Consider the following 26,873-nt stretch of genomic DNA (forward strand, 5'->3'; position numbering starts at 1 on the left):
ATTTCGTTCTTTAAAATTTCAAAGAAAGAACATTGTGAAGAAGAATCGAAAATAGTTAACGAATCAAAGTAAACGGAAAAAAGTAAACGCAGAAAAGAAGGCATGTAATTTGAAGATATCAGCAACAAAACCTCGTTAAATCCAACGCTGTGATAATATGATCATCGCTCACCTTTTGGTTGTACATACTTTCAACGCAAACATATATATCATTAAAAGTGTGACTGAGTGACTCGTGAAAAAGCAGTAATTGTGCATGTGAAAAAACCGATTGTGGCAAATACAGTCCTGCCAATGTGAGCATCTGACGGAAAAAGAAAGAAACATTAAAGAGATATTTTTTGGCATGGATTTGAACTGGCGCTATTCTGATTAACAACACGACACTCCAACCAACCGAACAGTTGTGCCTTCGTTTTCGAATGCTATTCATTGAAGCAATGTGTAATAAAAAACAGCAAAAAAAAGTTTTTTGCCAAAAAAAAAGGACCATGCGTCTATGTTTTGTCATTAGCTAGCATGATGCGCTGTAAAATTATTCGTAAAACACGGAATTTGATTAAGGAATGAGGAAGATCTGGCGTAGGAATTGAAACAAACATTCTAGAGAAATAATAAATTAGATTGAAAATAAGTGTTTTTTTTTTTTTTTTTTTTTTTGAAAATTGATACAATTTCGCATAGAAGACTGCTTTAACGGTTACGGATTGAATGCCAGCACATGTCTTTCTTTTAATCGAACATTTAAAATTCAAAACCAAAACCAGTTGACTGAGTCCATTTTTTAAGTGTAATTTTTTGAACGTAGACAGAATGCATCCCCCCCCCACCGAAAGCAGAGGAGTAGAAAATGATTTCTTATTAATGAAGTTGATAATAATTTTAATGTTTTACATCGTATTCGCGCGAATAAATAGTTAAAGGTTTACTAGGTGAAACTTGTAATGGATTCCCTTGAGAACTGAATTTTTAAATATAATACTTTTTTATGCTTAGTGTTTCTGAAGTCAAAGCTTAAAAAAAAGAAAGAACACACTTCGATTAATAGTCAATTTATCTGAATAATAACTGTATCCTGCATAGAGGAGTCGAAACGTCAAGTAGCATTCCCGTCGTATTTATTTTATTTCCTTACGTGTGTTATTTGTTGCATGTTATGAGTACATGTAAGGCGTAATATTAATCTAAACTAGCTATAATGTCGGACAGCCCGGGCGGGCCCGAAGTTCAGCTAGTTTGTAGCCGAACGCTCTACCAAAAAAAAAAAAAAAAACTTTTCAATTTAACAGAACTTTTAAGCTTTATTTTTATTTATTTTTTTTTTTGAAGTAAATAGGTTAATTGTATTTTTGTTTTCGCCGAAAGCGACGCAAAAAATTGGGAAATTGTATTGAAATTTTGCTTTAAAAAAATCTGCATAAGAACTACAGGCTGCATCAAGGTTTTGCAGCAGCGAGGGGCGTATCCCAAAAATTTATTTTTAGACCGTAAGTCTATTTTTCATCATTAGCTGCCCAATAAGCTTTAAAATGAGGGGGGCGGAATTTCTTCAAGAAATTAGAAAGTTCTCGCATACCGACAGAAAAAAAACCATAGAAATAATATATAAGATATGATATTAAGGAGAAGTGTTTTTATTTTTGAAAATTTATACAATTTGTTATCGCAGTACACTTGAACCGTTATGGCTTGGATGGCACGCGTTCATCATTTAACCGAACAGTTAAAATATAAAATCAGTTGAACTAAGCTCGTTTTTTAAGCTTAGCTTTTCGAATGTAGTAAAAACGTTACTATTTATTTGTCTTTTGCCGAAAGAAGAAAAAAAATATATTTTACCCATCAAGTTGTAGGTAATTTAAATTTTTTGCTTCGTATTATAATAAATATTCATAGTTTAACTAAATGAAAAGCGTAATTTCAATTTGTGTTAGAATTTTTTTTTTGTTTATTTGTACAAATTGTATTGGGTCAAAAACTGTCATTAGAAGAATCTACATTTCAGTATACGATTTATTTTTTTTTTCTGAACAAAAAACTATTCCATTGTAGTATGAAATCTTAAACATGATACTTATATTTTCGCTTACATTATGTTTTAGCTTTCTGACCGGAGCCAAAGCTTTAAGAACAAAAACCTACAATTAAGAATCGATATAGCTATATGTTGGATCAAGTTTTCGTAGCATCAGGGAGCATATCAATATCATTCACTTTATCACCTCAATTGCATTATTTATTGTTTTTATGTAGTCATGTAATGCGTGATATTTGTCTAACTTTTTGATGCAGATGGTCCGGGTCGGTTCCGAACACTCCTTCTTCATGTTCCCATTTAAACGATCTGCCGATCGTGCTATTTAGTTCTGTAAGCCCCAGCGCAAGTTAAACTTATAAGTTTAACCGAAAACCTCAATCCCGTGCTTTAAAACAGGTTTTTTCGACAGGAAAAACATGTTTTAGACCCCAGGTTTAATTTTCGTCATTTGCCTGCATGATACGCTTAAAAATGAGATGTAAATCAAAGAGATCGATCAAGAATTGAGGAAGATCTCGCGAAGAACAAAAAACAGGCTACAGAAATAATATATAAGGATTTAAACATTGGCAAAAATTTATGTGAATGTTCTTATAAGTGTTTGCAATAATTAAATTTAGCTTATTAGTTAGTTTAAAATGTGTTTTTACACGAAGAAGACTGATAAAAGTACATCAGCATTTGCTAAAACAGAGAAGATGACACCGCAGGAACATAAACTGACTTCTTGCTGTGAAAGTTTGGTTAAATAGTAGGACTGGTACTCCTATTACTAAAGAATTTCTTGAGAATTTTTGCTTGACGTTATCCTAGTAAAACATACCATGATCACATGTGCCCCCTTTTCCCCTACATACATGCAGAAGGAGCCATTTATGTATAAAAATAAAAATAAGATTTCAAAGAAATTCTAGAAGGAAGTCTGTGGCGGACCTGCGTCCAGGAGACCCCATAGCAATACAACAATGAAATTTTGTACAAAATTACTTCGAGCCACGGGGGTGTGCACCTAGGGTTTTATTTTTTTAAATTCCAATTAGTTGTTTTGTAATTAGTTTTTTAAGCTCAAATTTCGCTTAAATTGCATTCTATTGCCTATTAAAAGGGTGAAAAAAAATACTTGCATATATTAATATTATATATCGTTGGAAAGGGTAGAATTTTCCGTGGTTCTACGCAATTTGTTTCAATGCTCTTACTTAAATATGGCGTGAATTATTTGCGATTTTAGCTCAAACTTTTTTAGGCTTAGCTAAAATTTAAGCACTACTTTCTTCATTAAACGTATCAGTAAAAAGCGAAGGAATTGTCCCACATTTTTGTTTTTGACACCACTGAAAAGAGCGGCTTTTTTTTACTCCATTAAAATTATTGATGTTTTATTTGGCGTTGCCAAAGTTACGTCTTTTTGATTCGCATGTTTCTTCTTTCTTATTCATAAACTTTAAGGGTTTCGATTTCAACGGTAAATCTTAGGTTCAACTCAATTCAAGCCCCGAGCTAAAGAGCAAAATATATAACTAGAGACCACGAATATTAAAGCGACTTTCCAAACGCACAAAACTGCAGTTTTGAAATGCTCAGGCCTTATGGCTCTGCAGATTGGTACAAGTTATTTTGAAACCAGGGGAAGGGGTGCTTTTTGATCCAAAGGGAGCTCATAATGCGTTTTTAATATGTTTCTTTTCAATTGACGATTTAAATCTTTGCGAAACAAATAGGATTGCGAAGCAATCTTGGGGGGGGGGGGGGGGGTAGTGAGAGTTAGCGAGCAGGGGGCAGAGATCCCTAGTATAGTAAAACTTAATAACTTAATTTTGTGACATACAGAAATGGAATCTGCGAGTTTTAGAATGGAAAACATAATATACCATTGGGCAACAGAGAAATAGCTTAAAAATTAACTGTAATTGCTTTATGCATCTAAACCTGAGTAAAAAAAATTCGATTCATTTTTCATAGGCACATTTTCTTACTTTTGTATGATTTTAGTTGTTTTTTTCTTCAAAAAATATTACTGATCTAATGAAACATTTCAAATATACGTTTACGTGCGTTATGTACGATGCGTGTACGTTACGTTCGTTTGCGAACGTAAACTTGCAATTTTTTAAATGAACGAAGTCGTTCAAATGAACGAGTTGAATGAACGGGTCAAAGGAATGAACGATCCTCTGATGAACGGATCATTAAAAAAAGACATTGCCCACCTCTAGGAAGAATGCAAAAACTACTCCACAGTGTTTTGTTTTCTTTTCCATATTCATAACGTAATTAATAGTGTACTTTAAAACATGCGTAATAATACTGTTGCAAAAATACTCAACTGTTCAAAATGTTCATTCACTATATGTAGTTTTCCCCGTTTCATACCAATCAATCATGTGCCCTATCATCACAAAAAAAAAGGGATTTGTTGCGAAAGGAAGGCACTTATGGAATTAACCTTTCATGAAACAACTGCCTACGAAATTTTTAAGAGAAACCAGACCACTGTTTCAAGACAAAACAATTTTCTTCGGAGGAAAAGTAAAAGTTCGTGTGAACTGCTCTTTTGATTCTTTGTATTATTACTATTTTTTATTCACTCATTACAACTGACGTTGTTCTCATCATGCCCATCTTAAATTTTTAAAATATATAAACCTCAAAAAGTCTTTCCAAAAGTCTCCAATACAATTTCAACTCAAGTCACAAACAGAAACTAACGGTAATATAAATATGCAACATTGTACAGTTCAATTATCTTCATTTTTGTATTCGATATATTCTAATGTATTAAAGCCATACAAATGAAATAATTGGTAAGAAGATTCCACATAGTTTTTTAGAAAAAAAGTGCAGGTTATAATTATTATTTACTTAAAAATTAACTCAAACTGTGATTCACCGGATACAGTCGATTCGAATGTAAGAACGTGACTTTAATAATACAATGAAATTTAAAATCTTTTGCATACACTGAAAAAAACAAATCTATGGATTTTACAGCAATTAGCAGTAATTTTTGCTGTAAATTTTATAAAGTGCTGTTTTTGACCATGGTGTAAATTTTACAGCTGTGAAAGACCCCTCTCCTCTTCCTAAATAAAATATATCAATTTACCACCGTTTCTTCTTCTTTACACATGGTAATATAACTTTCATTAATATAGATTTACATGAAGAAACTTACGCCCTAAAGAAGAGATAGTTCTTGCAAATTGAGGGTATGAATCGAACCCATCGCATCAAGTGTAGCAAGTAGTACCTTCAGACCTCCTGGAAACAGAAGCCCTTCATGATCGCATATGACGCTGTCAATATTTAATTGTCATAGGCTCCGCAAAATTTTTATGAGCGCTCCTATTTGTTTCATGACTCATACGATAAAAAAGTTGCAATTTAGAAGACTTTCAGATAGGTTTTCAGCTGCTGTGGTTGGGAAAATACAGCAGAAATAGTTTTAAAAATTACAGCACATTTTTAGTGAGTAAAAAATGAACAAATTTCATGCGAATAAAATTATAGTCGCTTCTGTGACTATATGAATCAACTTGTTTCATAAGAATACCAAATGTGCAATCTTAATTTTGAACGAATTAAAAGTTTTTTTTTCGTGACCCTATATGAAAATACTATTTTCTTGGTACAATTAACAGTCGCCATTTTTTCATCATTGAAGGAAATATATCACCATTCTATCATTATCATATTTGCTTTTCTAAGTTTATAATAAGTGGCAAGTTTCAAAAGGTATTTCTCAGTGAAAAATATTTCCCTGCTTTCATGTTATTTTTTATCCCTTAAATCCCTGTAGAAATTATTTGCAAGAAAAGTATGAAAGTATTTGAAATCTTCCATTAAAATATCCATTAACGCGTATTCAAAACCCGTAATAAAACATTTTCTCTGCTTGTTTGCGCTGAAATTTTTGATGCTTTGCTTTTATCGATTGTTCCTTAAAAAGGAAATTTAAAATTACGTCTTTTACAAAGAACTAAAAATGTTTTAACTGTCCATTCTTTTATTTTAAGTAATGTTATTCTTTAGCAATTTGCTATTGATTTAATTTAGATTTTGAAACTATTTTTTGTATAAATATGTTACTGATGCATTTTAAAATCTATTCCACTTGACTATGATATGGAAAATGAGAAATCAGGATGGCATGTATTTTTGTAATAATTCGTTACAAAATATGTGAAGAATACGAACAATATTGTAAAGTTGTTAAGTAATGTAAACATTAGAAAAACTTGGACAAATCTAAGAATACCTCTCTACTACCTCATGTGAATAGACAGGGGATTTTTGATTCTAAGAAAGGAAATCTCTTTTATCACTTTAAACTTGCTTTCATTCGAAATTTTGAAACGATTTAATGTGTTGCATTTCAATGAATTAGGGTAGACCGGGGGACGTTTACGCATGGGGCACGTTCACGTAGTGCCCTTTTTAAAAAACGAGTTATAACTGGAGAGCCAACAGTAATACCGGATTGATGCTGCTCCCTAGCAAATATTCTCACTAGTTTTTGATCATCACTCGAGATTTGGTTCAGCATGCAAATAGGAAAATATATTTTCTACCAAGTTGAGTAAATTTTGTGTTGAACGTTTTGAAGCTAATTGTGAATAAATAATACTTAGTTAAGAACAAATAAATATTTTTTAAAAAATAGCGGAATTCTATAATTTTTTTGAGAAGTGTATTTGTATGGACATAAAAGTTAATAAATTTTGTTACACGTTAAAAATAAATCCAAACTTGCCGATGGGGCACGTTTACGCATTTTCGTCGGAGCACATTTACGCACGTTCTTACTGCGTCTTACTACTCTGTCTTACTTCTAAATTGGCCCCGGACACTTTTTTGCGTTGTACTGTTTCAAATCTTTAGTATTTTCAGGTTATTTAGCTTTGAAAATCACCATTCATTTTTACCTAAGTAACAGATTCGTATCTTATAGCTTACAATCATTATTATAGCTTTCATGCCTGTTCAGCTTTAGCACACTATTCAGCCAAAGATTAAAGCATATGATGATAGAGGCAATTTTCAAAAATTGATACTCATATTGTAATATTTTGTTGTAAGTCTAAAATTATTTTTGTTACTATAAAATGATAAAGTTCTTGTTATTATCATTTTAAATATTAATTGAGACGTTTTAATAGTCAATGCAGTATTAATTATGTTAAGCTTATTTGAATATTAAATAAATTGTACAATTAGTCAAGTACATAAGTTTCATTTAATCACTCAATCATTTAATATTAATCACTTACGTTTTCATTTATTAATGAATTCAATTACATTCCTTCATTTTGTAATTCCGTTATATTTATTCATTCATTCACTTATTTTCTTATTCATTCATTTTTTTACTAGCTCATTTATATTTCTTCATATATTAATTGATTTATTTATTTAGTTATTCGCTTATTGATTCATTATCTATTCATTTATTCCTTTAACGTTTTATTTACTGATTCTTTTGATCAAAAATATGTTTTTTTTATCGAATAGAACATATTTCATTCGTTAAATATTTCATTTTTCACTTTACCGCGTGGAAGAAAAAGTGAACATTTTCCACTTCTTTTTGAAGACTCAAATATGCTGCCAAAAATAAAAGATACTGTTTCAATGCAAGTTTTATTATAAAATACAATGTTCTTTCGTTGTGTGCTATAATTTTCAAAACAAATTTCCGATTTGTTCATTTAAAAAAAAAACTCATTCATCTTAACCATTTCACTTTGCCCCACATTCCCCTACTATAGTTTTGTTAGTAAAAGCTAACAGTGATGAATAAGATGACTAAAAAGTTTCTGCTTTTGATTAGCAGTAAGCCCTATGATTTTAGTTTAGCCTATAAAATGTTTTTTAATCAGTTATTTGTGATTTTCTTATTTTTAAAGTGCTTTAGAAGAAATAAGACTTTTAAATTCGATTAAATATCTATTTAACATACTCTTTGGTATCATTTTTAATATGCGTAAATGTGCCCTACTCGATGCATAAACTTGCCTCGTGTCCGGGGAAAGTTTACGCAATCGACTTGGGCTGGAAAAAAAAAATCACGGTTAAAATCACAAGCTGAGCAACAACTGAATATACAAATTTTGACTTCATTAACTGCTTCATAAAACCATAATGTCTAAAATTTCCTAGGTTAAAATATATGAATTCTAAAATTCATTGAAAGAAATCCGCGTAAACGTGCTCCGGTCTACCCTACTTACATTTATAATTCATATGATTAAAAATGACTTATAATATGGACGTATAAATAATAACTTCTATTATAAGAACTTTTTAATTAATAATCTAAACATATCACACTACTTCATTATATGAAAACGAAGTGTATTTTCTTAATTCTCAGGATATGATTTAACGCTTTAAACTTGGTTTTATTCAAAATTTTGAAGTGATTTATTAGTAGCATTTTAATGAGTAACAAATATAATAATTTATATGATTAAAAGAGAGTTACATTTTGTTCATATAGCTGCGGTTCAAGAGAGAATGGCTAGATAGCGGCGAAGACAAGAATATTATTTGCGTGAAGGGTGAAATCAAAGCATGTGAGAATTCCAGTCACAATATGATGTCATTATGATCCTTTCTTAAGATGTCATTTCTTCATAGAGCCAAATATTTACTAATACATTGTTACGTTATCGTTTTCTTAACCACTTTCTGATCAAAAGAAGTCATTTAATATTTCACTTACTCCTCTTGGGGTGCTGGACCAGAGATTGTTCGACTTCTGATCTGGATCAAAAAAGCAAAGCTGTATTCATTGCCACATCCAACCGGTTAAACCGCAAAAAGTGGTAGGTACGGAGGACCCTGGAGTGTGATGTGATATTTCCCCTATTTTTCAGAGCAAAATACAATGAAATGACCCTAGATTGTTCATTTCCTACAAATTTTTATAAGGGAAACTAACTATGTCATGCAATTAAGTCTTAATTCTTATGAAGCAAATTTTGTCGTAAACGAACGAAATGCTTTTGAAGGAGTTAAAAATTTGGCTAGAAGAGATTTAAGCTTGTCTAGTTTATAATCCTCAGATCAATATTCAGATCTCAGGTTAACTGAGATCTGAATCGTAAATTTTACATGATTTCTAGGATACGCAGAAATCATGTAAAACTTATGTGAAAAACTGAAACAGTGAACAAAGATCCTCTCATACAATACATTTCCAGAACAAACGTGCCTGAATCTTTAAATATAACCACAAAATAGCGCATCCTGTTCGAAATGCATTTTATATTTATTCATTTTTCTTTCACGTCAAAATTGTCTTCTCGTTCTTCATTTTGTATTTTTTCAAACACAATTTCTTAATTTTTAGTTTTAGCAAGAGAGGATTGATCCTTGCATAAAATACAAAGATGTTAAACAAAGATGAGGAAACATCCAAGAGCATTTTGCAAAAAGTAAACTGGACTGTTCGGAAGCTGAGGCATTCCACAACGTTTGAATTCCCTGAAGTGTCATTAAGGTATAATTAGACGGCAACCATACCGCTTATCTTCCTCACCTAGTATTTATTGTCCAACTATTTTTCACCTCTGCGATCGGTAAAAACCAGCTAATTACTCTCAGTAAGCGCTTGTTGGAGTTTGAGATGAATCTTAATTTAGAAGCAAAAGGATTAAAGAGTCCGTCATTTAGCGGGAAAGAAATGAAAAGGCGCCATCCCATCTCTTCATTTTATCTGCCCTCCCTCCAGAAGAAAATCGTCTTGGTTATTATCTAGAATTTGTGAACAATGAGCCGGGAAAGAAAAAGAAAAGACAGGATGGTCACAAAAAAAAAAAAAAAAGGAAAGTAAGAAAAGGATAGGAGGCAGGGAATGGCCATCGAACGAGGAAGTCTTCTTTGCCCATTGCAGACTGAGGTGGTTATTGCTGATAGTGGCTGTGATTAATTCCGGTATGAGAAAGAACGATTTAACGCCTTCTGCTTTCTTCTTTTACACTGCAGCAGTACTAATTGCGCATTTTTTTTATCTCGCTTTTTTCTTCTCTTTAAACTTTGTTAATTTTTTCTTAAATTCCTCTTATGAAGAACGTTAAAAACTTGCATTAGCAAGTACGAATAAGCTGAAATTTGGGAAATTAGTGATGCTAATTTATTTTTTTTTTCCAAATATGTAATTTTCGATGAAGAAAATGATGATACTCGTGATGCATAAAATATGGCTGACAATTGTAAATTTAATTGTATTCAATCTGTGAATTGAATTTAAATATTCATTTTTATTACACTTTAGTTCACATAAATTTTCTACAATGAAACAATGTCAAAATTATCAGTTGCATTAAAATTATTTTGCATAAATAATTTTAAAGATTTTGTAAAGGATTAATAAATATCGATTAATATTTATTACTTCGTGATTACTAAGTCTGTAGAACTTACAATTGGCTAAAATCTTTTCTCATTATAATTATTTTTTAATACTTACCAGTAAAAGATGAATTTAGTAACATCGTGAATATCGAATTTTTACACTTACTTTAAAATTTCATTCAAAAATTTAACCAAAAATAACATCATCCTGATAAATTCAAAGTAACCATAAAATGAACTGAAGACAACAATAGATAATCTTCAAAATAAGAAGCACCTTCTACTTGAAATTTCTTCGGTGAAAAGTTTGGTAAAATAATGAACACATTTAAAAACCGCAATTTGCAGGACAAAACACACCATAAACGCGGGCTACTTTGGCCCTATTGTCCTTCGTTGAACCAAATTGAGAAAAAATACAATCTTCTCTGTAAACATTCAGGAATCAATTTTCAAACATATTTTGACAGAATCCATTACAGAGTAGCTCTTCACAAGAAGCAAAACTACTGGTTTTGTGTTCCTTGTGCTAGAATGTGACTTTATAACCTCTCAGACTTTTACATGTAGAAGCAGTTCTATATCAGCTAAGAGTTTGTTAAGTATCTATTTATAAACACTATTCAGTACTTTATGCAGTAATATAGTTGTACTTTTGATTTCTGTTTAGGTTTTTACTTAAAAATTTCAGAATCACAACAGATCTCCTAACCTAAAAATGACGACCTACTTTGGCCCAGCATAAAAACTTGAAAAAGTTCGTCAGGGAGATTTGGAAAAGAAAAGAAAAGCTAAAAGTAAAACTCTAAACAAGAAAAGAGCGAGAAAAAAAAACAAGAATTCTCAGCAATGGATTAAAAGAGCAATGACAGAGTCAAATCCTTAGGGCTCAGTGTTACATGGCTTTTTTTTTTTTTTTTTGAAGAGCACCTAAAAGATGCAACGTTGGTTAAGAAAACGTTGATCCAGTTGTATCTTTTTCTTACCAATTTTATTAAATGTGTTGGAATTTGTCATTGTAGAATGGAACGAGCTCAGGTTTTCAGGGATAGTTGTTTATGAGAGTGAAGAAGGAGCTAATGTTCAGAGCATGGAACGCACCAAAAAGTTTTGGTAGTGACCGAAAATTTTGGATCCTTGTTTTACGAATGGTGTTATCTTAATAAAATTATTCAAGCTCCAAAACTGATGAGAACATGATTGCTCTCCGTTGGTAATTTCTGAGATAATAACTAGTTATGTACACACATTTAAAAAAAAATCTTAAAACAAATACACTATAACACCAAAGGTATTTGGACACTTTCAAAAATTCATTTTTACGGATTTCTCGAGAAAAAAACACACCAATTTCTCTGTAATTTTCTTCACATAAAAGGTATACTCCAGCCTCATTTAACAACAAAAGTTAAGTCTACTGTTCCTTTAGGGGACAAGAAACAAATTGAGGAAACAAAAAAAGATTTTTTATCATTTTTCATTATAAATAGCTGGGAATAAGCTATAAATTTCAGGAATAATATTTAAAAAAATTATCTAGAATATATTTTTACATTTTCGTGAAAGTATCTCTTCTACTCATGGAGATGTAAGCATTTCTTTTAAAATTACAAAAAATTTTTGAAAAACTTTCGGCTAAAAACAAGCGGAGTTTTTAATCAAACGTTGCAAAACTTTCAGAATATTTGACAGCATATTAGAAAAACATAATAATAAATTTTTAAGTTAAAATATTGGACATTTATAGAAATATGGACGTTTAAAGCAATTAATTTTTCACTGCGCATGCGCAGAAGATAGCAATTTATAACCTTCATAATCGGAAGCCCAGATATATCCTACTTCTCATAAAAAAATTCCACCTTGATGTCTTGAAAATCTAAAACGTTATCAGCGATCTAATGAGCCGAATTTTGATAATTCTTGGCTAGACGACGAATCGCGAAGGATCGTTTACAAATAATCAGTTCTTATTACGAATCACTCTGCAACGATAGCAGAAAAGTGTTGCCAGTTTGCGAACGACCCCTAACCAGTGTTAGCGAGTAGGGGGCAGAGCCCCCTAGTATAGTAAAACTTAATAACTTAATTTTGTGACATACAGAAATGGAATCTGCGATTTTTGGAATGGAAAACATAATATACCATTGCACTGTAAAATTGCTTCATTAAATTTACTAATGCTTTCCCGTAAATTTACTGTACAATTTCCTCTTATAAATAGAAAAGTTCCGTTCTGGATTAAAAACGGAACTTTTCATGGAATTACTGGAAATTTTCTTTTACTTTAGCGCACTAACAGAACATGTCCGTATGTGATCGTTAGAGGGAGACTTTATCTGTGAAAAAACGGAATATCTCCAGCGTAGAAGATTTTTTTTAGTATTGAGAGACAACAAATGAGTAATGGCGGCGAAGCACGTTGTTTATTTCGTGCATGGAAATAGCTGTATACTGAACATTTTTCGAACTTTTACCTCTTCTCCATCAACATCTAATTGTTTTGTACGAAAGTAGTGATTACTGATTTTAACTGAAACGCGTAGAGCGTTTGCTCGTAGGCTATGGTTTTTTTTATCTTGCAGCAATGGCGGATGCCGTAACGGTCAGAAATCATTATCGCCGGAGACGAAGTTTTTGGTATCTTCTCATCCGGGATTGATTGCTGGTGAGTGTTTACATTTTTACTATAAATAATTACTTTTTGAATTCTGTAACGATGATTGCTGCTTAAAATTAAGTTTTATCTAGTTTGAACATTTAATTTCCCACAGACCTTTGTTTAAACTTTACACTATCGTGACAAGTTTTTAAAATTTAAAAACTTCTAATAATATTAAAAACTTTTGTTTGCTAAGGGGATATTTTACAAAATTGTCTCGAATAACTAGGTAATTGTTAGATGGGACACCATTGAGTCTTGATTGTTTTATTGTTAATGAAGAATATTTTCTGCCTGTATGTAAGGTTAATGTAAAGATATTGCTTATTACTTAAAATACTACTGTTTATTTTATTTTTTTTATTAATTTATTTTAATTTCTATGAATAAAAACTATGTATGTATAAACTTGCTTCTTGCAATTGATTGGATTTCAATTAACGAGTTGAAGCATCTAATTTTAGTTAACTACTTGGGTTTTGAAGAAAACAATTTTAAATCTTGATTCCCCCCCCCCTCTCTTTCAAACTTTTAAATGCTTGTTATCTACATTAATGAATATAATACATAATTTGTTAAGGAAATGAATATAAAAAATATGTATCAATCATTAAAAAAAGCATTATTTTGAGAAATTTGAATCATATTATTCTAAGCACTTTATTTAACATTCCAGATGCTGTCCACTTTGAATCCTCTCAGCACTGGAACCTTCCAAAGTGAGCCGGAGAATTTATTGATGGAATGCGGATTCAACTGTGCAACTGAGTGAACAGAACTCCTTGAACAGAAAAGGGAAGTTTGCAGCGAATATGCAAATTGTAAGTATGAAACATGTTGTTTTACATATGCATTAGGGCTGGGCGTTGGACTGATACATCGCCAAAACCCAGTGTAAATCCTGCATTGTTAAATCGGTTTCTAATTTTTCTCTTAACCAATTCATTGGTTCCGCACTGACTGCAAATCGAAGTGCCAATGCACGGACACCGGTCTACGATCATTGCCGTTGTAATATCTTTATTGTTTCAAAGCGCCACTGGAAGCGGCACCCTGATGGGAGGTCACTGTGAACTACCAACAGTGTTCTACGTCGACAATGTTTTCTGATGATTCTGTAAATTTGGACACTTCACTGCAAAACTGTTTGAAAATTTTAAATAGTGATGTTTAATGTCTCTTCTCATTAGATGCACTTTTTTGCTCATGCTCGTATTTTATCATTCGGTAAAATTCAGAGTAAAGTAAAGACCCCAGTAATTGGCACTTTAAGAGTTTGTCCTTAAACTTACCTCTGTTTTCAGTACTTAGAAAAAAAATACTTTCTTGCAAATATTTTTGTATCAAAGAGTGCACATCTGTGCATCTATTTGGTTCACTAAAATCAAAAATATTTGAATCGATACTTTTATAAAAATATGCATATAAAAAGTTACCAAAATCACCAGTAATTGGCACCTGATACCCCAGTGTATGACACCTTGTGATCCAGTAATTGGCACATGTTAATAGAACTGGAAAATCACTTATTTTTTTACTTTTAAATTACATACAAATTTTATCATCATAAGAAACATGAGTAATGTTAATGTAAAGTAGGTAATCTTTACTAATAATAAAGCAGAAAGTCTCTCTGTCGGGATCTCTGTCTGTCAGGATCTCTCTCTGTCCGGATCTCTGTCTGTCAGGATCTCTGTGACGCGCATAGCGCCTAGACCGTTCGGCCGATTTTCATGAACTTTGGCACAAAGTTAGTTTGTAGCATGGGGGTGTGCACCTCGAAGCGATTTTTCAAAAATTCGATGAGGTTCTTTTTCTATTCCATATTTAAGCCCATTTTTCATATAAATTTGATAATATATGGGGAAGAATGTGTTTATCTTTCTTTTTCTTTATCTTTACTAATAATAAACCTGGAAATTTCTCTGTCTGGATCTCTCTCTGTCCGGATTTCTGTCTGTTTGTCAGTATCTCTGTGACGCGCATATCGCCAAGACCGTTCGGCCGATTTTCATGAAATTTGGCATAGAATTAGTTTATAGCATAGGGGTGTGCACCTCGAAGCGATTTTTTGAAAATTCGATTTTGTTCTTTTTCTATTCCAATTTTAAGCCCATTTTTCATATAATTTGATAATATGGGGAATAATTTGTTTTCTTTATCTTAATCTTTACTTATAATAAATTTGAAAGTATCTCTGACTGGATCTCTGCGCTGTCTGTCTGGATCTCTATGACGCGCATAGCGCCTAGACCGCTCCTCCGATTTTCATGAAATTTGGTACTAAATTAGTTTGTATCATGGGGGTGTGCACCTCGAAGAGATTTTTCGAAAATTCGATGCAGTTCTTTTCTATTCTAATTTTAAGAACAAAATTATCATAAGATGGACGAGTAAATTACGAAACTATCATAACGTGGAACCGTAACATGGACACAAGCTAATTGGCGAGATACGAAATTATCATAACGTGGAACCGTAACATGGGTACAAGCCAATTGGAGAGAAAATTCGCCACACAGGCGAACCAAAAGACCTTTTAATTTTTCTATTACACTGTAAAGTTGCTTCCTTAAATTTACTAATGCTTTTCCGTAAATTTACTGTACAATTTCCCCTTATAAATAGAAAAGTTCCGTTCTGGATTGATAACGGAACTTTTCATGGAATTACTGGAAATTTTCTTTTACTTTAGCGCACTAACAGAACATGTCCTTATGCGATCGTTAGAGGGAGCCTTTATCCGTGAAAAAACGGAATATCTCCAGCGTAGAAGATTTTTTAAGTATTGAGTGATAGTAACAAATGAGTAATGGCGGTGAAGCACGTTGTTTATTTCGTGCATATAGATAGCTGATACTGAACATTTTTCGAATTTTTTCCTCTTCTCCATCAACATCAAGTTGTTTTGAACAACAGCAGTGATTACTGCATAACTGAAACGCTTAGAGCGTTTGTTCGTAGGCTACGGTTAGTTTGTTTATCTTGCAGCAATGGCGGATGCCGTAGCGGTCAGAAATCGCTATCGCCAAAGACGAAGTTTTTGTATCTTCTCATCCGGGATTGATTGCTGGTAAGTGTTTCCATTTTTACTACAAATAAATACTTTTTGAATTCTCTAACGATGATTGCTGCTTAAAATTAAGTTTTTATGTAGTTTGAACATTTAATTTCCCGTAGATCTTTGTTCAAACATTAAAACATCGTGACAAGTTTTAAAAATTAAAAAACTTCTAATAATATTAAAAACTTTTGTTTGCTAAGGGGATATTTTACAAAATTGTCTCGAATAACTAGGTAATTGTTAGATGGGACACCATTGAGTCTTGATTGTTTTATTGTTAATGAAGAATATTTTCTGCCTATATGTAAGGTTAATGTAAAGATATTGCTTATTACTTAAAATACTACTGTTTTTTTAATTTTTTTTATTAATTTATTTTAATTTCTATGAATAACAACTATGTCTGTATAAACTTGCTTCTTGCAATTGATTAGATTTCAATTAACAAGTTGAAGCATCTAGTTTTAGTTAACTACTTGGGTTTTCAATTCTCTCCCCACCCCCCCCTCTCTTTCAAACTTTTAAATGCTTGTTATCTACATTAATGAATATAATACATAATTTTTTTAAGGAAATGAATATAAAAAAAATGTATCAATCATTAAAAAAAGCATTATTTTGAGAACTTTGAATCATATTATTCTAAGCACTTTAACGTTCCAGATGCTGTCCACTTTGAACCCTCTCAGCACTGGAACCTTCCAAAGTGAGCCGGAGAATTTATTGATGGAATGCGGATTCAACTGTGCAACTGAGTGAACAGAACTCCTTGAACAGAAAAGGGAAGTTTGCAGCGAATATGCAAATTGTAAGTATAAAACATGTTGTTTTACATGTGCATTAGGGCTGGGCGTTGGACTGATACATCGCCAAAAACCAGTGTAAACCCTGCATTGTTAAATCGGTTTCTAATTTTTCTCTTAACCAATGCATTGGTTCCACACTGACTACGAATCGAAACGCCAATGTACGGACACCGGTTTACTATTATTGCCGTTGTAAAATCTTTATTGTTTCAAAACGCCACTGGAAGCGGCACCCTGATAGGTCACTGTGAACTACCAAAAGTGTTCTACGTCGACATTTTTTTCTGATGATTCTGTAAATTTGGACACTTCACTGCAAAACTGTTTTAAATTTTTAAATAGTGATGTTTAATGTCTCTTCTCATTAGATGCACGTTTGTGTTCATGCTCGTATTTTATCATTCGGTAGAATTCAGAGTATCGCTCGGCAAATTAAAAAATCATCCCTTCCCAAACATTTAAAAGCGGGGTTGTCTGTAAAGAAGTATCATAAGTGAACGAACAACTTTCACTTTTCCCAAAACTTGCAGTAAATGCAATTGCTTTTAAAAACCTTTTTGCAAAAAATATATTGATGAACAAAGTTGATCAGATAATAACTCTACAAAACAAAGCAAAATGAAATCTCAAAATAGGAGCAAAGGTTGTATGCACGAATTTTATTGCTTTGAGTTACCTCTTTCCAAAAGCAAGATGATATTGCTTCCACAAGCTTGCATCTGTTTGTATTGAAAACATAGGTTCATTGTAATTTCAAAACAGATGACTAATATTTATTGCTACCTTGTACACAGTTTTTTTATTTTTGACAATTTTTTGCTGGTGCTAGAACGTGTTTGTAGCATTTATATTTTTTCATTTAGAATATATGTATTTTTTAAAATTTAAACAAGCAATTATAAGTGAAATGAAGAAAGAAAAAAAATGTACATTTTGATGCATCATAACATCGTGATGTAAGGTTGGCGATGCATCACAATGTAGAAATCCCTACAATGCCCAGCCCTATTTGGAAACATAAATATGCAAGTATAATGAATATAGTATGCATATGCAGGAGTTCGACAAAAAATGTGAACTCTTGAGAGGTAAAAAGAAATTGTAGGTTACCGACGTATTACATATCCGAGTTAATTAGGAAAATCTTAGCTTCTGAAAGAGTGTTGCTCTAAAACAACTTGTCGACATTTTTTTTTCTTTTTTTTAGTCACCTCGGTGACCTGTTGGATCCAGTATATTTGTAGATCTGGTGCCTGACCTGTTACTTTGAGATTTTCAATACTAAGGAGCAGTGGCATAGCTACATCAAGTGGTGTGGGTAACTGAATTTTGCGAGGCCTCTGATTGTAACTAAAAATTACATTTGAAGCAAATAAAACCAAATATCACATTTACCGGCTCGGGATATCAATACAAAGCCAATCATATTCTTCGACATCATATTTCAGTGTTTTTATTCATTGATTTATTAAAAGTGCTTGAAGGGAACTTAGACTTGCATGTTGACTGTTGTTGTTGAAAATTCGTTATACATTATTTGTAAATATAGCAGGCGAACCAAAAGACCTTTTTAATTTTTTTATAATGGGGAAAGCCGTGCGAATACCACTATTAATTGAATAAAATATTTCATTTTCCACTTTGCTCCATAAAAAAAGTTGAAAATTTCCACTTTTTTCTTTTTTGAAACTGCAAATTTACTGCCAAAATTAAAAAATACAGTTTCAATGTTAGTTTTATTTTAAATAGAATGTTCTTTCTTTACGTATTATAATTTTCAAAATAAATTTCTAATTTTTTCATTTTGAAAAAGCTCAGTCATCTTAACTATTTCACTTTGCCCCACATTGCCCTACTCAGCACAAATGGTTGGCTGTTTATCAGTTACTAGATTACTATGAATTATGACGACAAAATTTGCACACATGAAAATTTTCTGCTTTAAGTCTAACAAAAGTAATTTTTAATTATTGCAGTGTAATCTAGTTTTAACGACATAGCTGCTTTAGCAAATAAAACTAATAAAGCAGACAGCCTATCCTAACCCAACACACTTCACAATTTGTTCTAAAATGCAGAATGTCTGTAAACCGAATTCAATGATAATTTAAAGAGTAACTGATGTTAAACAGAAGTCTTTCCGCTTGCGGTAGGATATACTTTTAAGTTTAAAAACCCGATTGGCCCTGAGAAATAAAGCCTAACAATATTTTACTGTTTTAAAAATAAATTTTTTATGAAAAAAAAAAGTTTCCATGAAAAGTTTTTCAGGTGTATAATAATCAGTCAGAATCAGATTAATATAATTTTTACAGTTTTATGTGGGGAGGGGTTAAGGAGACCAAACTAAGAAGGCGTAACCTTGGCTCTCGTTGACCTGAGTTGAACTATAACATATACACTGAAAAAATTAATTCTGCACCAGCTGCAATTTTATACGATTTTGTGGAATTGTGCATTATTGCAACCTTCCAAATAAATGCAAAAGGAGATTGAAAGCACAGTACAAGGACAAATCATAAACATAAAAAAATAATGATTTTTCTGTGGGGGGGGGGGGAGAGAATATAGTAGAAAAACATCCAGGTATAACTCCGTGATGTTTATTGTGATTCACAAATTCATGATTCCTTTCCTAACAGTTCTTTTGAAGTTTTTGAATAATATTCTCGAAACAATTCTTATAACCTGCTAAAATATTATTTTTTCATGGATAAGTTTTGTTTTGTTTCTTGAGAGTCAAGTAATGATGTTCGGAACAAAAATTGAGTTAGCAAATAAAATGTTACACTTACTATAGTTAGGGCAAACCTAACCTGGAAGCATTGTGAAAGCTAAGCATATCCGAAGCTCAGTATTACTTGGCTGCAGGGTTAGGTTCGCCCCAACTATAGCTAGGCGAGAATTAGAAGAGATCGATAATTGTTTTTGAGCTATTGGCTGGCACGTTCGATTCTAACATATAAACTACTCCACACTGCCACTTTTAAAATTGAAAGTATTAATTTAAAAATTGTTGCGAAAAAAAATGCATGGGTGTTTACAAATTAACTGTTTCTGAAGTAAGATGCCTAATTTCTCTTCAAATTTCGACAAGGCTGTTGACTACTTTTTTTGCTTGCTGTCAGCGTATTACCTCATTGTCAAGAAAAATAATGTCAAATATCTTACCGTAGGTAATTGATGTTTTCATCTGCATGTTTATGACATGACACTTGGTAATTTATTCAATAAAATGTTCATGTGTTAAAAATTTTTGATATCATGCATTAATACTTTTATTCTTGTAATTTAGGTTTGTGACATTAATTGTGAAAAATTGGAATCGTTCAAAGGTGGCCCAGTTGTACCTATCAATCTTATTTAATCTCTATATATGAGTGCAGAAATAAAAATGGTACTGATGATGACAGCAAAGCAAACTATTAATTCGACATTGGCACAAGCAAAAAATTTTAAAAATTGTGTAGCACAAGATCTGCAATAAATGATTTTGTACTTGTAATAAATGTTTTGTTTTATTGAAAACAATGTTAACTATGCACAATTGATAAGTTTCAATAATTTTGATAAATTTAAATTTTGGGGCAGTTATTGTTAAATAAAACATCGCACAGTTAATTACAGGAACTTTTTTTTGTCGGGGGGAGGGGGAGAGGAGGGTATTTTTGTGAAGACTGATTTAAAAAAGAAAAAAAAACAGTTGGTATGATTTGCGTTTATTTCATATGTTTTGCAATTGTTTGTTGATAAAAGATTTTAATACAATAAAATGCAAAGCAAATACATTCCCAGATGGCTGTTATATCTTCCCTCTGTACTTTCAAAAGAGAAAGATGCATAGTTTCTGCATAGTAAAAATGTGTTTCTTCACTTTTAGGAAGTTTCACAAATTTTTGAAAGTTAAGGAAGAAATTTGTGCAAATGCTCTAATAAAACTGCTTTTCTTTTTCTTTCTTCTTCTTTTTTTATTTTGCTGTTTTTCAAAAAAAAAAGAAAGAAAAAAATACATGGACTTTTAAAATCTCCAAATGTGAATTCATTATGCTTTAATTGCCCAGCTATATTTTCAAAATAATAGTTTTTTAAACTGAAAATATACGTGCATAAAACGGAAAATATTTATATTATAAACTGAAAACATCAGTTCATGAAACGGAAAATATCTACGTTAAAAACTGAAAACATCAGTTCATAAAACGGAAAATATTCCGATTGAGAACGGAAAATAGCAGTTTTAAAACGGAAAGTGTCGGTGATAAAAACTGAAAGTGTCAGTATAAAAAACGGAAACCATCCGTGATAAAAACGGAAAACACCACTTCTGTAAAAAAACGGAAAATTGTCGGCAACTCTGCTGCCAATACATTTTCCGTTTTTTGAGGGAATTTTAAAATACAGTGAACGGGCAAAGCCGTGCGGGTACCACTAGTTTTGTATAAATTAATGCTAAATCACTCTTCTTCATGTTGAAAAGTATTTTAGAGAAATAAAAACATAAATTTGGAATGTTCCATGAAAAAGATATTGAAATTAATGCTGTTTCATCCTTCGGTTTACAGTGTTGATTTTACGAATGCTACCAAGTTAGGTTTGCCCCAAGTATAGTTAAAAACTCATATTGCATACTTTTTTGCATAAGTTTTCCTCATTTTTATTTATCAAATGCAACAAGTCGGTTTTCTTTCTCTTGAAAAACCACCCGCTGCAGGCGTCATTGAGATACACTGTTAAAACTACAGGTTGCGTTTGGCACCTTTCAGTGGTGAAACGCTTGTTCACCAGTGACACCCGATAGAGAGCCGAAATTGCACCCTTAGTAAGGGTGAAAAACTGGCTCCCTTCACCCAACGTGCACCGTAGGTGAAAGATGGTACTCTAGGTGAGAAATATGGCACCTTTATTGCTTCCTAGAGAGATTCCTCCCCCCCCCCGTGTTGTTTGCGTTTTTTAATACAATTGTGTTTTATTTATTTTGATTTATATATACGAAGTCATTTGATCACATTTCAACTTTCGAACATAGTTTAGAAGTGTTCATGACTTTAATTTGTCTGTTCGTGTACTAACTTTATTCACACTTGGATTGCTCAGTAATGAATATGTTGTTGACAACTTTTACTGCATGATCCGTACTGAAAATGAATAGGGAAGGTAGTTATCAATAATTTGTCGGAACAACCGGAAATATTAGGTAACATTAGATTAGAATCATGGGAAAATAAAAGCGTTCATAAACGTTTAAAATTTTAATCGAGCGTAACATATCAATACTTAGTATAAGATTCGATATTTGAGTATCCTTATGCGTACAAGATAAATACTGATTTAAAAGCCCTTCTTTCCAATGTCAAGTTTTCCGTCAGATTAAAAATAAAAACGAGTAGATAACTACATTCGCTTCATGCAATAACGCCTAAGAAAGATACGTTAACCAAAACACGATGTGAAACTCATGAGTCAAACGCTGAGTGAGAAAGATTTCTTTTCAGGCGGTTTTTTTTCCCCCGCCTTTGCTGCTTTGTTCGTTTCCACTACATAGTTATTTCATTTGAGAAGAAATAGATATTGGTATATTGGCTACTCACGTCGATGCATTTTTATTCCGGAATTAGCAATTCAATTATCAGCTGATTTAAACGTTTTTATTTTTAATGTTGTTGTTGTTCAAGATAGTGCTGATAGATAGTTTTAGGTAACAGTTTTACAGGACATAAATAGCAAGATATTAAATATTTAATAAGGTAAACGGAACAATAAGCAGTTGTCAACATACTTTAAACACTTTAAATATGTTCGAAAGCTCTAAGTGCCACAATATGATCAAATGCCTTTACTTACGCGATATTTCGAAGATTAATCCACGAAATTTTCAATTTTGTACTTCATTCAATGTGAAAGCAAATTTCGTTGCAACTTCCTTCGTTCGCCATTCAAACTGAAGTTGTCGTTGGACGATTAGTCAGAGCGCATGCGCAATGAGTCGCTCTCCTATTGAATCATTTTTGTTAACGTCGTTCACCCACTGAGTAACCAAAAGCACCTTGACGACACTTCCTAGCCTCCGTTTCACCCCGCGGCACTGTTTTTTCACCCTAGGGTGCAATTCTTTACCCCTGTGGCACTCCTGGTTTTAGCAGTGTACCGTAGGTGACGAACGTGGGTTAGCGAGTGAATCGAGCAGAGGACGGAGCCCCCAGTATAAAATTAATTACTGACTAACTTTCATTTGGATTTTTTTCTGGTGAAAGTCACTCCAATTGACAAAAAGCCGCAACTTCAAAAATTGATGATTTTGATGCTTTTTTTTTGACAATTACTGTACAAAAGCTACCGATTTCAATTTCCGCTTTATCATATTCGTAATTTACGCAAAAAAAAAAAAAAAAAAAAACTGAAGATAATGACACCTCACTCAGCTTTATCGCGGAAATGACGCTATTTCCTCAGTACTTGTCACACATGCCAATTACTGGGGACTAGCAAAATTGAAGCACCAGTAAATGGCACCCATCATTGTTTTAAAATTCCAAATAGGGACGAAAATATACTTGTACGCAATTAAAGTAACACCTTTCAACTAAACAAAACTTTTGACAACGAAAATTTAAAATATATTTTAAGTCAGATTTTAATGGATTTATGTGCATGCTTCCCTTGAGCCAGAAAAGAAGCTTTTGCAACAAAAATGGCTGATTTGATACCAGCCACAATTGTTTCTCTTTCCTACGTACTGCTGCTATTTAGTAACATGAAATGAAGTTATAATCTTTAAAATTAATGTACATTCAGTTGGTATGTTAAAAAAAAAATGGATACGAGTCTTTTTTAGGACATTTTTGTTGGAAGTGCCAATCACTGGTGCCGTGCCAATTACTGGGGCTGTTACCCTATTGTTCGGCAAATTAAAAAAATCATCTCTTCCCGAACATTTAAAAGCGGGGTTGTCTGTAAAGAAGTATCATAAGCGAACGAACAACTTTCACTTTTCCCAAAACTTGTAGTAAATGCAATTGTTTTTAAAAACCTTTTTGCAAAAAATATATTGATGAACAAAGTTGATCAGATAATCACTCTACAATTGATGAGATACGAAATTATCATGACGTGGAACCGTGACATGGGTACAAGCCAATTGGCAAGAAAATTCATTATACATTATTTGTAAATATAACAGGCGAACCAAAATACCATTTAATTTTTCTATTACGAGGAAAGCCTTGCGAGTACCACTAGTAATTGAATAAAATATTTCATTTCTCACTTTGTTCCATGGAAAAAAAAGGTTGAAAATTTCCACTTTTTTTTGAAACTGAAAATTTACTGCCAAAATTAAAAAATACAGTTTCAATGTTAATTTTATTTTAAATAGAATGTTCTTTCTTTACGTACTATAATTTTCAAAATAAATTTCTATTTTTTTCATTTTGAAAAAGCTCAGTCATCTTAACTATTTCACTTTGCCCCACATTGCTCTACTCAGCACAAATCGCTTGCTGTTTATCAGTTACTAGATTTCTATGAATTATGACGACAAAATTTACACACATGAAAAATTTCTGCTTTAAGTCTAACAAAAGTAAAAAAGTAACCATTTTTAATTATTGCAGTGTAATCTAATTTTAACGACATAGCTGCTTTAGCAAATAAAAGTAATAAAGCAGACAGTCTATCCTAACCCAATACACTTCACAATTTGTTCTAAAATGCAGAATGTCTGTAAACTGAATTCAATGATAATTTAAAGAGTAACTGATGTTAAACAGAAGTCTTTCCACTTGCGGTAGGATATACTTTAAGTTTAAAAACCCAATTGGCCCTGAGAAATAAATCCTTACAATATTTTACTATTTTAAAAATAAATTTTTTTATGAAAAAAAAGTTTCCATGAAAAGTTTTTCAGGTGTATATTAAGTCAGAATCGGAATAATATAATTTTTACAGTTTTATGTGCTGAGGGGTTAAGGCGACCAAACTAAGAAGGACTAACCTTGGCTCTTGTTGACCTGAGTTCAACTATAACATATACATTGAAAAAATTGTCTTCTCGTAGTTAAAATTATTTCCGCACCAGCTGCAATTTTATACGATTTTGTGGAATTGTGCATTACTGCATCCTTCCAAATAAATGCAAAAGGAGATTGAAAGCACAGTACAAGGACAAATCATAAACATAAAAAAATAATGATTTTTTTGTGGGGGGGGGGAGGAGAATATAGTAGAAAAACATCCAGGCATAACTCCGTTATATTTATTGTGATTCACAAATTCATGATTCCTTTCATGACAGTTGTTTTGAAGTTATTGAATTATATGCTCGAAATAATTCTTATAACCTGCTAAAATATTATTTTTTCATGGATAAGTTTTGTTTTGTTTCTGGAGAGTCAAGTAATGAGGTTCGGAACAAAATTTGAGTTAGCAAATAAAATGTTACACTTACTGTAGTTAGGGCAAACCTAACCTGGAAGCATTGTGAAAGCTAAGCATACCCGAAGCTCAGCATTACTTGGCTGCAGGGTTAGGTTCTCCCCAAACTATAGCTAGCCGAGAATTAGAAGAGATCGAGAATTGTTTTTGAGCTATTGGCTGGCACGTTCAATTCTAACATATCTACTACTCCACACTGCCTTTAAAATTGAAAATATTAATTTAAATATTGTTGCAAAAGAAAATATGCATGGGTTTTTACAAATTAACTATTTCTGAAGTAAGATGCCTAATTTCTCTCCAAATTTCGACAGTGCTGTTGACTACTTTTTTCGCTTGCCATCAGCGTATTACCTCGTTGTCAAGAAAAATTGTAGTCAAATATCTTACCGTAGGTAATTGATGTTTTCATCTGCATGTTTATGACATGACACTTGGTAATTTATTCAATAAAAAGTCCATGTGTTAAATATTTTTGATATAATGCATTGATACATTTATTCTTGTAATTTAGGTTTTTGACATTAATTGTGAAAAATTGGAATCGTCGAAAGATGGCCCAGTTGTATCAATGAATCTTATTTGATCTCTATATATGAGTGCAGAAATAACAATGGTACTGATGATGACAGCAAAGCAAACTATTAATTCGACATTTGCACAAGTAAATAATGTTAAAAATTGTGTAGCACAAGATCTTCAATAAATGATTTTGTACTTGTAATAAATGTTTTGTTTTATTGAAAACAATATTAACTATGCACAATTGATAAGTTTCAATAATTTTGATCAAGTTAAATTTTATGGCAGTTATTGTTCAATAAAACATCGCACAGTTAATTACAGGAACTTTTTTTTGCCGGGAGGGGGGAGATGAGGGTATTTTTGTGAAGACTGATTTAAAAAAGAAAAAAAACAGTTGGTATGATTTGCGTTTATTTCATATGTTTTGCAATTGTTTGTTGATAAAAGATTTCAATACAATAAAATGCAAAGCAAATACATTCCCAGATAGCTGTTATATCTTCCCTCTATACCTTCAAAAGAGAAAGATAGTTTCTGCATAGTAAAAATGTGTTTCTTCACCTTTAGGAAGTTTCACAAATTTTTGGAAGTTAATGAAGAAATTCGTGCAAATGCTCTAATAAAACTGCTTTTTTTTTTTTTTTTCAAAAAGAAAGAAAAAATATATGGGATTTTTAAAATCTGCAAATGTTAAATCATTATGCTTTAATTGCCCAGCTATATTTTCAAAATAATAGTTTTTTAAACTGAAAATATGCTTGCATAAAACGGAAAATATTTATATTATAAACTGAAAACTTCAGTTCATGAAACGGAAAAAATCTACATTATAAACTGAAAACATCAGTTCATAAAACGGAAAATATTCCGATTGAGAACGAAAAATAGCAGTTTTAAAACAGAAAGTGTTCGTGATAAAAACGGAAAGTGTCAGTATGGAAAAACGGAAAGCATCCGTGGTAAAAACGAAAAACACAACTTCTGTAAAAA

This window comes from Uloborus diversus, chromosome 3 (assembly GCF_026930045.1).
Source record: "Uloborus diversus isolate 005 chromosome 3, Udiv.v.3.1, whole genome shotgun sequence".
In the NCBI taxonomy this organism is placed as follows: Eukaryota; Metazoa; Arthropoda; class Arachnida; order Araneae; family Uloboridae; genus Uloborus; species Uloborus diversus.